This window comes from Pipistrellus kuhlii, unplaced genomic scaffold (assembly GCF_014108245.1).
Source record: "Pipistrellus kuhlii isolate mPipKuh1 unplaced genomic scaffold, mPipKuh1.p scaffold_m20_p_2, whole genome shotgun sequence".
NCBI lineage: Eukaryota > Metazoa > Chordata > Mammalia > Chiroptera > Vespertilionidae > Pipistrellus > Pipistrellus kuhlii.
In genome coordinates, this window is record NW_023425515.1 from 169,045,275 (window position 1) to 169,061,048 (window position 15,774).

Below are 15,774 nucleotides of genomic sequence, written 5' to 3' on the forward strand. Positions count from 1 at the left end.
ACTATTTACCAGGCAGGGGCTAGGTGTGGACACAGGTAAATACAGTGAGATGTGGCCCCTCTCTATGAGGTGCTCAGAGTCTGGGCATCCTTGGAGAGGTGGGGAAAATGAAATCATTTCGTTCCTTCCATCTATTGTTTACTATGTGGCAGACACTGCTAAATGTTAACAGGAATGATCTCACAGAATCCCCCTAACTACTCATGAAGTGGGAATCATTATTATCCCTATTTTACAAATAAACGAAGGCCCAAAAAGAAGCTCTCACTTGCTCAAGTTTTATTGCTAGTTAGGGACAGAGCTAGAACTACAAATGGAGAAAATGAGACTTAAAGAGAATAGGACTAACAACTTTCAAAATTTGAAGGGCCAAGAAAGATTTGATTCTTTTAGTCTTTAGGGAGCTCAGTCTATTATCTCCTAGGAAGAGAGATGACTCTCAAGTTACCCGAGCAATAAACGTGGACTATCCAGGAAGAAAGTCCTAGCGGACTGCTACCAAAGAGCGTCCACTATGGCTGCCATGACACAGATGATGGCATGTTCCAAGCTCGGGGAGGGCAGGAACCATGATGAAAGAAAGAAGTCTGTTAGATGAAAGATATTCAGTTTGCATCTCTAGCACCCAGCTCCATTCTAGCATGCAAACTTCACTCCCAACTTTTTTGTTTGTTTTTCTTGTGTGGTTTTTTGTTGTTGTTTGTTCTTTTAATCCTCACCTGAGGGTATTTATTTTTCCATTGATTTTTAGGGAAAGTAGAAGAGAGAAAGACAGAGATAAATAATGATATAAGAGAAACACATTGATGGTTGCTTCTTTCATGTGTCCTAACCAAGGCTGTGCCAAGGAGGATCCTGCAACTGAGGTACATGCCCTTGATCAGAATTGAACGCGGGACCCTTCAGTCCACAAGTCGACGTTCTATCCACTTAGCCAAACCAGCTAGGGCCACTCTCAACTTTTGATGAGTAAACATATGTAGGAGCTGATAAATGGCAAGACAGAAGCCAAGCTCATGGCTCTAACTGAAAACACTCTGCTTTGACCAAGCTCTCTGTAGGACCAGAGTGGTGATCTACCTAAGGTGACAAAGATGGTAAGCCAGAATTCAAACCCCAACATGGAATGCTCCAAAGCACTTTCTATCTGATCCCCTGCCTCTCATCTCTAAGTGGCTTCTTATCCTCCCTCAACTGCTAAAAACCACCAATGTCCCAGCTTTCTGTTTGTCCAGACCAAGGGTTTCCTGGAACACAGGATCTTCAGGGCTAAAATTGGGACAGTTGGTCACTCTACACAATCTAGAAGTTGCCTGCACCACTAGCTTGTCAGAAAGTAGGGCACCATAAACCCAAAAAGCTGATGGTAGATGGGAACTGGCCACAACTTCACACCGAAGGACAAAGCCTTAGAATGTGAGATTTTCAAAGTATCCATGGTTCTAAACCAATTATATCTGCTGTCTCCCTCAATAAAAGACAGCTGCAAATCTATTTTTTAAGGGGAGGGAAGACAGAGAGAAGTAAATATTCTCTCACCTTTTTAAGTGAGCAGAGGAGGTTTAAGCTGGAGTAAAGGTTCTATGTAGCTGCTTTCTAATTGCTCAACTAAGAACCTCAGATAAACTTGATGAGCAACAGCATTTCAAATGACATTTCACACCCACAATCTGCAGGCTACAAGAAATAAATGTATAGGTTCCTCACAGGGTATTCAAACTGCCTTAAACTAAAGTGTCTGTAGTGATAAGATTATAGTTGAATTTATAACAACAACAAAAGGATTTTAAGCTGGAGGGACTTAAGTGAGACTTAAGTTGGAATTTCTCGACAATGGGACCGAGTGTTTAATAGTATAGTGTTCTTACAGACTTTTAACCAAAGTACAGATTCTCTTTTGCCTGAGCTGATGGTTCTATGGTCCTTGTCTGTTTTTCATGGGTTCCCCCTCTCAACCCAGGAACTGCATTCCCTCACTGTACAGACAGTAACAGCTAATCTACCCCTTCCCTCCATCTTCTGAAGAAAATTCCAAAAAGCGTATGCCCCTCCACAGAAAGTCTTAATAAAATCCAAAAATAGCATCACACCACAAGGCAGGATTTATCCAAATACTTGGTTTTGGGATCAAAGTCCCATCCATGCAAAGGCAGGTCCTTTCTCCAAGGGATCAAGGAGCCTCCTGGCCACAGTGTAGAGGGGAAGCTGAGAGGGAGAAGTGAGGGCTGCACTGGGCAATGAATGGAGCATGGTTTGCACAACAGTTTCTTCTTTGGGGGGGAAAATACATTTTATGCACAAGGAGCTTATTTCTTAAACAAACACTCGTGGTTTTGATTTACACCACAGCCTGCTCCTAAATAATTTATGGCGGGTTAAATTTATTGCCGAGCCCTGGCTGGCTGCAAATTCGAATTGCCAAATAATTAGATTTTAGGGCAAAGCTTATAAATTACCCGTCGATTTGTCCGGACTTGTTTGTCAGTTGCTTTGTGCTTCGGGTCATCTTTGGCATTTGGCTGTTTGGGTTTTAATTGCTGATTTACACTTTGACAGATGAGAGCTGATGCTCGAAGTTTCAGGACAAGGAAGGGTAAAGAAATCGGAGCTTTAAAAGGCTGATTTTTCACCTACATGTCCCTCTTTACCCATCCCCACAGACTACAAAACATTTAAATGTAGAAAAGAGGCCGAAAATGAATACCACTATTTTTTGTTGTGAGAGGAACACAGTGAATGATAATTTACTTTCCTGAAATCTGAATTAAAAATATATATGTAATTCCAATAAATGAAGGAAACCAAAAGTCTAGAGGTGTGCATGCCCATGTCTACCTCTACATGCACATGACTCTGGATCTGCCTCAGTTCAGACATTTTTAGATATTCAATTGTTAATAACTTCAAATATTAGTGTCTCCTATGAAGCCCACCCTTCAGGGCAGCAAACAACCAAATAATTTATTTCAAGCTACCTGTGTACCCACAATTTGTCATGAAATTAATTTAAACAAATTTCACGTTTTGTGCAGGAGAGGTCGCCGGAGGCAGCACTAAGGGAGGGCATGGAAGTGGAAGGATGCCAAACCCAACTTACCATTCCACTGAAGGAAAAAACCAAACAAAAGCCTTCCTGGGTAGTGTCGGACTCTGTCCACTATGTTGATAGAGGGCCTGCAGGCTCTTCTCTGTTCCCTGGAGAAGCAGGGCCTGCCTCCCAGCCACCTGCTGTACTCCAATAGCTTACTATGAGGCCATGAGTCAGAATAATAGTAGTAGTAATTTTACTAATAAGAGCTGACACATATAGCTGTTACATGCCAGACACAGATTGGTATATTGTTAACCCCATTTTGCAAATAAGGCAAGTGAGGCATAAAGAGTAAAAGTGACTTGCCCAAGGCAAGCCATATTGCTAGTAGGTGGTGGAGACTAGTCTCAAATTCAGAGTCCAATTCTGGAGCCCATGCCCTGAACCACTATGCTATCTATATAGCAGTGGTTCTCAATCTTCCTAAGGCGCAACCCTTTAGTACAGTTTCTCATGTTGTGGTGACCCCCAACTATAAAATTATTTTCACTGCTACTTCATAACTGTAATTTTGCTATTGTTATGAATCATAATGTAAATATCTGTGTTTTCCGATGGTCTTAGGCGACCCTGCTAGCGGTACAGCAGTGGTTCTCAACCTGTGGGTTGGTTGAGAACCGCTAGCAGGGTTGCCTAAGACCATCGGAAAACATAGATATTTACATTACGATTCATAACAATAGCAAAATTACAGTTATGAAGTAGCAACGAAAACAATTTTATCGTTGGGGGTCAAGGCATTAGGAAGGTTGAAAACCACTGCTATATAGCTTCTCATTTGAACAGAGTCTATGCAGCTCCACTCACTTTGGAGGTCCAGATTCCACATTCTGGGACCTGGGCATATGCAGCCAAAGCCTGTTCTGTTAATCACCTGACAAGGTGGGGAAAGATCATGCAACATGCTTGAGATCACAAGAATAATCGGAGGCTTGGTTAGACAAAGGCCATTTTTCCCCAATCAATGCAAATACAGTAAGATCCACTAGCTGGGGGTGAGTAACAGGTGATTAAGACAGGACCAGGTCTATTCAAGCAGACAGAGGGTTCTGATCATGCAACTTGAATAAGAACCCAGAGAGGCTGGCTGGGCTTCTGGAGGCCCTGAACCACAGGAGGCTCAGGGACCCCATCCATAGCTCCAGGGGTAGCAAAAGACTACATTTCCATGAGGTGTTTCACAGATTCCCTCTTCTCGGTCCACACTTGACAGCCAGATGCCAGGACAGAGAAATGTCCGAGCTAGCATGACAGATTTTTAAAATCACTGACTAGTAAAGCAGGCAATACACAAACTGCCATCCTGTCCACAATGTATTGAACACTTTTCTCACACATTGACTCGTTTGATCCCACATCTCTGTAAGGCAGGCAGGAATGACTGCCCTATTCTATAGAGGAGAAAGCTAAGGCAGTCAGTAGTTCTCAACACATGCTCCTTTACAGGCAGCATCCCATCAACGAAGAACTTAATAAAAATGCAAGTTACTGACCTCTACCCAAGACTTTCTGAATCAGGAGCCCTGAGGGTAGGGCCAGCAATCTGTGTTTTAATAAGCCCTGGAGATGATTCTGATGCTCGCTGAAGTTTGTGCAATATCCTGAGGTACCAAGCTGGGCACTCCTCACCAACACCACCAACTATTACATTCCACACCATCATCATTAACTTCAAGGCTTGCCCCAGCACTGTTTCTCTAGTCATGTGAAAGTAGACCGTATCAAAATGACATATTTCATCCCATTCATCAGTCTCTGACTCCTCCATCCTCAACTAACTACCAGTCCCTTTCAGTTCATCGAATCTCTTTTCATTCAAATGCTGCTTGCTAGTGCTGGGTAGAAAAACCTGTGAACAATGCAGATAGTCCCTGGATTCCATTTCCAACACCATGATCTCAACCATGATTCTCAGTTTGCATCACACTTTTAGAGAGCAAGATTCCAAGCTTTCTGGCCAGTTATCATCCTATTATATAATCACCATTACCTCCCTCCCACTGGTCAATGTCCAATCAGTTCATCAACAGATCTTAGAGGAGTAACCACCTACATCACCACTAAGGAACTCACCTAAATCAGTTCTTGTGTATATGGATCTTCAGCTCAGAGCACCCCATTTGCAGCAACCCTATGTTCCACACTGCACTCCTTACCAAATCTCTTAGCACCACTGAGTCCCAGGAGCCCACTAGGACACACAGGAGCTATGAGCTATTAAGAGCATGGTTCTCAAGCTCATTTCTTTCCCAACACATAACTTCCCTCCGTCATCACCTTAGTTCACTCCACTAACATCTCTTTCAAATAATGCCTCCTAATCAGTTTCCCTAAGTCCATTTTTAACTCCTTGGAACACTTTCTCCTCTATTCCCATGAAATCTGGCTTACAATGTCTATTTTCGTTTCTTCCCTTCCACTCAACAATACATTCACACTTCCTATTCTGGCTCACCAACTTTGGCCCCAACCTCAATGTGAACTCTGCAAGTTCCTTTCCTTTCAGCAACTTCGGCTTTCCCACTAAGAGCCTCTGCCAGCATTCAGTCTCAGACCAAGCCTTGGCTAGCAGAGCCTCCCCAGGACTAGACCTGATCACAGCACTGGAGCAGAAGTGGAGCACTCATGTAGCAGATCTGTTTGCTGCCCACAGACCAAGATCCTCCACTGGCCAACTACATACAAGGATGGGACTAAAACAGCAACTCATCCCAAGGTACCTCTTCTCCAGATTGAAAGATTCCCTGTGTCTGCCTCTCCTCCAGAGTCTACTTGCCTCCTTTTTTATTCTCCTACCACCTAACAGGGCTTTGCCTGTAGCAGCACTCAGTACACACAAACCCATCTCTGCCTGCCCCATCCTGCTCACCCTTCTGCTGCAGACCTGCCAGCCTGGGGGGCTTGTGCCAATCTGGGAACACACTCTTATTTCAGGCTTTTTTAGGCAATGACTCAATTTTCACAGCTAGGGCTCAAAACATCACATAAACGTATGACTGTGGCAGCTTTTAAAGTATTGTGAACACCCAGGATAAAAGAATAAAAAATAATCATCCCAATGGCATCTTAATCAAAATGATGTAGGATCCTTTTCCCCAACAAGACACAGAGATGGAGAAAGCATCTCCTAACATCAGTTTCCTCGTGTCAAACAACTGAAATCAGTCTACAAAGTAAGAAATGTAATCAATACTGGGGAGAAAAAAAACAAACAAGACAGAATGGGGGAACAGGGAAAAATGAAGCCTGTGGGCTTAACTATTCCTCTGGATTTCACCTCCCCATCACCCCTTCCTGACCTGCTGGCTTTCTCTCTATGGTTGGGTACCTGTTGCGGCTACTCAGAGGGAGAGCGCAAACCCCTCCCAACCCCCCACCCCCACCCCCGCCTGTCATCTCTGCTGCAGCAAATCCTCCCTAGTTACCCAGGCCTCCTGCCTCTTCATTAATCCTTCCTTCCCAACCGTTTGTCTGTGTGAAGGGTATAAACCTCCCTGATCTATGGAGGGTGGGTCTTCCCGAGGGATGCCTAACAGATCCAGATGCAAAAAGCCAGTACTTTCGGAGGTGGGAGTGGGGTGTCTTGTCATTATCCAGCCCTTGCTTCTCTCTAGACCCAGCAGCCCAACTCAGCGCTGCCTTCAACGGCAGCTCAGGCGTCAGATGAAACTGCCATGAGGATGTCTCAGGGCCTCAGAGCCTTAGGTCACATATTTCTACAGACCTTCACCCTTTTTGCCCCCATTTTATTGGCTAAATTCTCTTAAACCTCTTCTAGCCTTTGAATTCTCACTCATAGCCCCCCAATAAAATCTTATACCTTGAATGTGAGAAATACCATGTAACTAATACAGATAAACCTGCTAACCAAATGGTGAAATATTTGCCAGGTTCAAAGTCTTCATCCTCGCTCTTCCTCATTTTCCATATTCCCATAGACAAGTCTGCAATTCAAGTCAGTGTTTTCAGACATAGGTCGATCCCTCCTGGCTGATTCTGTGAGCGCCTTTTGCAATAATTCTGAGAAGCTGAGACCAACCCCACCCTCGCCAGCCTCCTAAGTTTCTCTTACCAGGAAGTCTAGGCGACCCTTCTCTACACTGCAAGCAGGGTTGATCAATCGCCTCCCTTGTGCCTCACTGTACTCAGGACTTCCCTATGTGATCGCAGTTTTCATACTGCTAACCAGTGTCTACTCTCCTCAAATATGAGCTCCTTGAGGGTAGGGACCATTTTTTAGTTGTCTTTATATCCCCAGCATCTAACATAGAGCTTGAAGTTGCTATCCAGTGTAAAAAGAGGCATTTTCATTGCTTCTTAGGAGATTACAATAAGGTCCTCTCCATTCCTTTGCCCACTTCATTGGTTTCGTCATGGCCAACAAAAACCTTAAAAGGCAGTCCAGTGTCACCATTAGTTTACAGTCCCTGATTTCATTCACCATTTGTCAATGGCCCTATTCTTTTAGAGCTCTTGCCCACCACCAACCTTATTCCAGTGTCTAACAAAATCTACATTCCAAGAGCTGTCTCAGCCTTGGGGAGGCCCCCAGGATAATAAGAGGCTGGGAGTACGGAGATAATGCTTCTTGATTTTCATTAAATTATGTGGTGATTTTGTTACCAGTGACTCAGTGCTCCCAAGGAAAATTGCTGGTCCCACTGTGAGAATAAACAAGTAATCTTTTCTGCCAAAGAAGGGAGTTTAGGCAGCCGCCATTTTGGCTCCCGTGACTTGCAGCTCCCCTGCGGGCCGCCAATTTGAAACAGCAAAGGTCAACCCCTTCCTTTAAATTAACCAATCACGAAAGACTGTGAGCCTAAGCTCTGTGACCAGTCAAGAGTAAGGGACAGATCATGTGCATCAGAAATAAAAAGCCGATCACCCCAGATAAACTTTTACTTGAAGCTTATCCAGGCAGGGAAGTTCTTACAGAACCACTCACAAGACTTAAAATGTGTTTCTATGATTAAGAAGTCTTGAGGATCAGGGACTGATTTGTGTGTGGGTGAGAATACCAACATAGCCTGGCAGCAAAGCAAATTGGGGTAGGTCTGAATGCTCAGACTTTGTTGAAGCAAATAATTGAAAAAAGTTTTCCCATGAACCAGATGTGAACCATGTAGGATCAAGAGGCAAAAGAGGTTAACGTAGGTCCTGGCCAACAAAGCTGCCTAGAAGGAAGGGCAGAGGAACCCAAACTGCAAAATGCTGGATAAGGCCAATTGATTCCTGGGAACTAAAGAAATGAGCTATAAGCAACCAGTTAGAATAATGAAACATCTATCTAAGACTAGGGAGTTTCAGTAGAGAGGTGCTCATCAATGATGATCGCTAAGGATCCAATAGTGTTTTCCAGCATCTAAAATCACAAAGCCATCCAGCCTAGTCGGGATGCCTCTGAGCCTGTTATAGGCTAAATGTTTGTGTCCCCCCAAAATCCATATATTGAAGCCGTAACCCCCATTGTGCCGGAGGGTGAGACCTTTGAGAGGTAATTAGTTTGAAGTAATAAGGGTAGAACTCTCATAATGGGATTAATATTCTTAGAAGAGGAAGATCTCTCTGTGTGTGTCTTGCTCTTGCTCTTGCTCTTGTTCATGCTCACTCTCACTCTCACTCTCTTTATCCCTTTCTCATCCCTTCTCTTTCTTTCTCATTCCCTCCACCTCTCTCCAACTGTACATATTGAGGGAAGGCTATATGAGGACACAGCAAGGAGGCAGCTACTGTGTTTCCTCGAAAATTAAGACCTACTTACAGGTTTCCTTCTGAGTGAAATATAAGGCATCCCCCCGAAAATAAGCCCTCCCCCCCCCCAGACTAAACATGAGAGATTTGGTCCACTGATTCTGAAAGAAACGGAGTCACAAGAAATTCACCAGGAAATTCAGGAATTGGATTGTTATGATGATGTTCCAGAAGATGATGACATGATTGTCATTGAATAAATGAGTAAATTCTTTAAAAAAAAAAAAAAAAAAAAAAGAAAGAAAGAAAGAAAGAAAAGAAAGAAAAAGAAAAGAAAGAAAAAGAAAGAAATAAAAAGCCGAGCAGACAGTGTGCCCGTGCTCCCAGACCATGTGTGTGCGCACCCTCCTGCAGAAGTAAAGCTATTTGCCTTGCTGCGTGGCTCCCCAGTATGCTTTGTTTTCTACCAGGACTCCTGAATTTGGGGGCTTGTCTTATTTCTACCACCACCACTAGGCAACTCCATAGCCTAACTACACACCAGGGCAGCTTAAAGGCAGAAGGTAGAGAAGCTTCCTGAATAACGCAAATAAACGCACGTTGATCATGTACCACCACCATGCATCAGTTCTCCACTCCTTGAGATGAATATTTTGCTTCTACATTGCTATCTCTGCACCAAATAAAGAAGGGGCCCTTGGGCTTTCACATGAAATTAAAATAGGGCCAAGATGCAGACACAGCCAGTGCTTTTTCCCATTGAGGGAGCAGTAGCAGGGAACCACAGTGGAGTCAGGGGGAGGCCCAATTCGATGAGGGACCATGAGGAAACAGCAGGTGGAGGAGGGGGCTTTGAGAGGGGGAGGAGAAAGCACCACATTTATGGAGGCAACAACAAAAAGGACAAAAGGGGCTAGTAAGCTGTCCCATTCCCACCACCATCACAGGCTACCAATAGAGGAATTCATTTATAGTGACCCTGGAAGAAGAGATGTGTTAAAGCAAAGATATAACTAAAAGGAAGGCAATAATTGGTCTGATGGGCAGGGGAAAAATTATTCCAGGAGTCGGGAGCCTGTGCAAGAACACTTACGGCTCACATAGTCGTCATAATTCAGCGCCCTCAAGCATTTTGTGCTCTGCTTATGGTGTTAACTTTAATGTCTTAACATATAACACCATCCACACTAACACAAAATACTACACACGCCAGATGAGGCTGAGTTATAGTTGCTGTGGGAAGCATAACTTTGAATTTCCTGATTTTGGTGCATTTAATCTCAACCATAATGTTACATTAATGTCGGTTTTGCATTTCATTTCCCAGTTTAGAAGAATAGCGTCAACGCCTTCGCCTGTCTGCACGGAAAAAAAGTGCAGGCTGCCGGGGGCCACAGGCAGACAGACCACAACCCAACAACGGGGCACTCCGGCTAAAAGCCTGCCCCTACGCCCTACCCCCCCCCCCCACTTGGAGGATCTGCAGCCTAGCTACCCAGTAGGGAGGGAAGGGTGTGTCCTTTTTGGGGGGGAACTGCCTTTCCGTCCATTTGGTGTGTGCAGGAATCAAGACCAGAGAGAAAGAGAAGCTGAGCACAGAGCCAGAGCAATGTGTGTGTCCTGGGGTGGGGGATCCTGCCTTTCAGCCTTGAATGGAGGAGAAGGGAATCAATATAATTTAATTTGTAGAAATCTCAATCAATTTCCTATAAAGTTTTATAAGATGTCTCTCTCACAAAAGGCTAATAATGATATGCCAGCTCTAAGTCATACTGAAATTCCCCAAATGCCTCTCTTCTATATTATTCATTCTCATGTCACCATCCACCCTCCCCACCCTACCTTCCCAAAATAACCCAGCACCTGGACAATTTTCTATAAAAAAGAAACTCCTTTGCTCAGAGTTCTAACTCAAAATGCAGATGGAATCTCGTTAAGGTTTCGTAAAAAAAAAAAAAAAAAAAAAAAAAAAAAAAGCCCCTGTGGACAAAGACCAAACACTAGAAAAACCCCAACCCCAAAGGTCATCTTTCTCCAAAGTTACAGGCACGAATACAGATGAGAAGGGCACAGTTAGCAAAGCTGCTACAGAGCAGTGAGAAACAGACTATTCCCGGGAGGCTGGATGGCCAGAAGGAACGCAGGGAAGGAGGGCAGACAGCAGCCAGGATGTCTGATCCCCAGAGCAGGAGAGCTGGGCTGCCCATCCCTGGCCACCAGGACAGCTCAGGTTACTTCCTCCTCTCCTCCTGCGGTGGACTATACCTTGTTTTCCTCACTTACATTTGCTTTGGTCTTCTCTGAACAGAGATGGTGAGAGAAGTGCCCGCAAGTTAAAAATGCACAAGTTAAAATCCCACCAGAACTTTCAGCTGCTCCCTGGGCCCAGGAGTTACAACCACCACCATTCCACGCACATCCACACCAAAATGGGCAGCACGAACCTCTGCAAGCAGAATAAAGGAACCACGATTCTCCCAAACCTACTTCCATATCAAGAAACAATTCTTAAAGCAGGAAAGTAATAGTATTCCTCAAATTTAGAGTCTATGTAACATCTTCAACCATCCAAATTAAAAATAAAGTGAAAAAATGTCCTCAAATAGAAGAAGTCTCATATTCAACCAATACCTATTATGCTAATCTGAATTAAAGTATGTAAGACAAATAAGTGGAAAAAAAAAAAACAAAAAAAAAAAACACCAGAAAGCGAAAGCCTACTACAGGCAAACTGGCCACTCCAGTCTCACCAAACTGAACAAAGTACAAAAATAACAACAAAAATGATGACAAATGGGAAATACCATGCTTTACTATGTTTATAAATAATATTGTTACTCACCCAAGTACAACAGAGTTTACACCTGTTAATTTTTCATAGTGGCATTCCTTTAGGATAGTCCCAATAAGTTGATTCAGACACAGATGAGAGAATGAACCCAATGCCAAGCCTCCAGATAGGCTTTGGCCAAAAATGTGTTTATGACACACTCCCATAAGAATCAGAAGTGTACTATGCAGAGGCCTTCACTATTGAAAGTTCTTGGGAGCCAGGAAGGAGGGGAGCTGGATGGGTTCTGATTCAGTCCCAAGCCCATTCCAGGAGGCATGCAGACTTGCCCAAAAAGTCTCTCTGTCAAGTAGACAGCCATCAAGCCATTCAGAGAGAGCACTAGGGAAGGCTGTTCTAACTGGCACACCATTTCCTAGTGCTTTTACTGTCACTACTAGAAGTACATTCTCATTCCAAGTCTGAATGTTTCTGCTTCCATTTAAATTCATTTTTTTTTCTTTTTGTCCTTATTAAAATGAGGAGTAAGTTATTATCATCCTCCTTGGAACAATTACTTCCCATATGATGAATTTATTTAGTCTGAACAAGAAATCAGTCACTAAAACCATATTCAATTTCTTTTCTTCCTAAGTCTTATCTTTGTGCCTCTGATGATTTTTGTTCCTCTTATCCTGAGCTTTACCAATTTCTCCAATGCCCTTCTTGACCATTAGACCAAAATACCACAGAGGCTCTAATGAGAACCTGACCTATGATGACCTCAGTGGAAGGATGCTGTCATATCAGGGACGGACAGCTTCTCTAGTCCATCTCCTAAAATTCTCTGAATCTTTTCAGGATCTTGTTTCCTGCAAACTTTAGGGAAGATTTTTGTTTGTTTTAAGAATAAGATGGGGGCTTTAAGTTGCCCTCCTACATAATAAAAGGGTAATATGCAAATCGACCAAATGGCAGAACAACCAGTCGATATGACACACACTGACCACCAGGGGGCAGACACTCAACACAGAAGCTACTGACCTGGTGGTCAGTGTGCTCCCACAGGAGCACCGCTCAGCCACAAGCGGGCTGATGGCTGGTGAGTGCAGCAGCAGCAGGGGGCAGTAGCAGGGGGCAGGAGCCTCTTTGCCTCCACAGCAGTGCTAAGGATGTCTGACTGCGCCTTAGGCCTGCTCTCTGTGGGCTCCCAGACTGTGAAAGGGCACAGGCCGGGCAGAGGAACACTCCCCTCCAGGTGCACAAATGTTGTACACTAGGCCTCCAGTTAACAATAAGTTTCAAGTCTTTCCTGAGCTGCCCATCCCTTTCCCGAGACTGGTTCAATGGGTAGTCCAACAGAGCTGCCTGGCCCCAAATTCACTTTCCTACCTGTTGATCACAGCATTGTAAAGCTTAATGAAGTAGAGATGCATTACATTTATCACTTGCCCTAGATCCACTCAAATCCATCACTATGTCACAGCAAGAAGTTAGATTGATCTGACAGGATTTGCTCTTTTTCACAAACCCATGTAAGTTATTACTCAGTACCCTCTGCTCTTCTAGCTGTTTGTTGATTGATTATCTGACGATCAGGTCAAGTATCTTCTCTGGAATCACAGTAAACTAACAGGTCTATAATTTCCAAGATCATTCGTATTCCCCTTTTAAAGATAAGCAAGACAGCAAATGCTTCTTCCTGAGTTCTCTAAAGCAACAGCTAATGCTTTGCTAATAATGAAGCAGGGCAGCCAATTCCTTAAGTGCCCTTGGAATCACATCATCAGGGTTCATTGATTCTGTAGATAATCTTTAATCAGGCCCAGATCCTAGTAAACAGCATGAAGCCCTAGCTCATCCTAGATCTGAAAGGCCTTGGTACCTAACTTTAGGAAGGAAGCTGGTGATACAGGCGATTTAAATCTGTACTGCATTGCAATAAGTGAATTAAAAAAAAAACAACAAAAAAAAAACAGTACCCTTGAAAGAGAGATGAAAGGTGATACTGACAGACCTTCTTCCTTTGGTAGGACCCTCTGTAGACCAAGGGAACAGAGCTACATAATTATCTGAGCTTATAATCTAACCGAAAAGTTCAGAAATAAACATTTGTTGGCATGTGCCAGGAGGAAGAAAGCAGTAAAGGCCATAGGGAGGTACCAAGTAATCATGAGGGATAAAATGATATGCAATAGGGATATGTTGGGTTTCAGACTCTATACCAGGAAGGGAAGTAATATAGTATATTAGGATATGGATCCCTGATTCCAGCCTAAGAGAATCTACATAACCAAAATCCCCATACACCATCTAGGCACACCCACCACAGAATTTCCAATAGTTCTGGAAGGCAGAGGAGAAGACCCTAGACTAGAGCATGGACTGAGAAAGTAAATGTGGCTCAGGTAGCTTCCCAGCTATATTTCCTTTTGCTCCTCAATCTGCACTTGTCTTCCCAAGGTTAAGTAGGTCTGATTCCACTCCCCCAAAGGCAGACACTACTTTAAGGGAGAATAGGAAAAAAGAAAAGGAGAAATGGGAAGGAAAAAGGGTTCTGATATCTGCTTTATGGAAATTCTAAAGAAAGAACACCTTCATAGTGGTAGGGGTATTAATCATGAGAGATGGACCCAGTTTATCTCTAAATGGACCCTATTCCTCCCTAGTGTCTGATGCCACAGTCCTCCTATCTCCCTTCTTACTATTCCCAAGATCAATATGTCTATGCATCCCAGAACTATACACCTGATAACCCAGGCTCAGAGGGAGGAATTACAGTCCTAGAGCCAGGCATACCCAAGGTCTCCACGAAATAATGAACCTCCTATCAGCTCCCACTCATTCTTCTCAATCATTCCTCCAAAGCAAACAGCAAGCACTCCAAGATTACCCAGCATAAGCGCCCCTCTGCTGCTAATCCAAGCTTCCTAGTAGCACTACTTAAAAGGTCTCTTGATATAGTCAGTGGCTAAGAAAAAAAACAAGCAAAAAAATATTCCTCTCCAACAGACCAACAGTGGTACTTGTTCAAGTTATGTAATGCTGCATAACAAATCATCCCAAAATTTAGTGGCTTAAACATCAATAATCATTTCTTTTCTCTCACAATTCGTAAGCCAGGAATTCAGGAGTGGCTCAGTTGGCCAGTCTGGCTCCTGAGGTTGAAGATGTTCACTGGGGCTGGAGCTATCTAAAGGCTTGACTGGGGCTGGAGGATTCACTTCCAAGGTACCCTGTTTCCCCAAAAATAAGACAGTGTCTTATATTAATTTTTCCTCCCAAAGATGTGCTAGGTCTTATTTTCAGGGGATGTCTTATTTTTCCATGAAGAAGAATACGGCACACATTTATTGTTAAATGAAAATAAAGGAAATTTATTACCTGTATACAGTATGGTAGTATGGTAGTTGTCAACACAAACCAGACAAACTGTGAATCCTACAGTATCAAGAATTTACTCATTTATTCAATGACAATCATGTCATCATCTTCTGGAACATCATCATAACAATCCAATTCCTGAATTTCCTGGTGAATTTCTTGTGACTCCATTTCTTTCAGAATCAGTGGACCAAATCTCTCATGTTTAGCAATAGCATTCTGAGACAAAGCCTAGGGGGGGTCTTATTTTCGGGGGGATGCCTTATATTTCACTCAGAAGGAAACCTGTAAGTAGGTCTTATGTCTTATTTTTGGGGAAACACAGTAGCACCAAGAAACATGCCTGGAAGCTGGTACTGGCTTTTAGCTAAGAGCCTTAGTTCCTATCCACGTGCCTACCCAAAGGGCTGCTTGAATGCCCTCATAGCATGGTGGCTGGCTTCCACCAGAACAAGTGATCCAAAGAGCAAGTGGACGGCAATGCTTTTTTTATGACTTAGTATCAGAATGTCGCTTCCACTATATTGTATTGGTTATACAAGGCTAGCAGATTCAGTGTGGACGGGGAACAATCAAGGGAATGACTATTAAGAAGCAAGGATTGCTGGGGACCATCTTGGAGGCTGACTACCACAATATTCCTTCAAGAACATGCAGCAGTAACAGAAGAAGAAAGGAGAGGAGTGAAAGGAGAGAGGAGGGTGGGACAAAAGAAATATTTTGATTCTCAAAGGGTGAGGCCGAGAGGAATAATGTACCCGGTTTTCTCCAGAGACTGCCTTACCCTAGCATGCCTGAACCAAGTCCTGCTTCCTAGGCAGGAACTCCAGATTAGTAG

General features: G+C 43.5%; 1 protein-coding gene across 18 annotated transcripts in view; it reads right to left on the reverse strand.

Moving 5' to 3' along the window:
- ERI3 (ERI1 exoribonuclease family member 3) overlaps positions 1 to 15,774 on the reverse strand; it is a 126,363-nt gene that overhangs the window by 96,225 nt on the left and 14,364 nt on the right. The gene's annotated exons all lie outside the window — the stretch shown is intronic.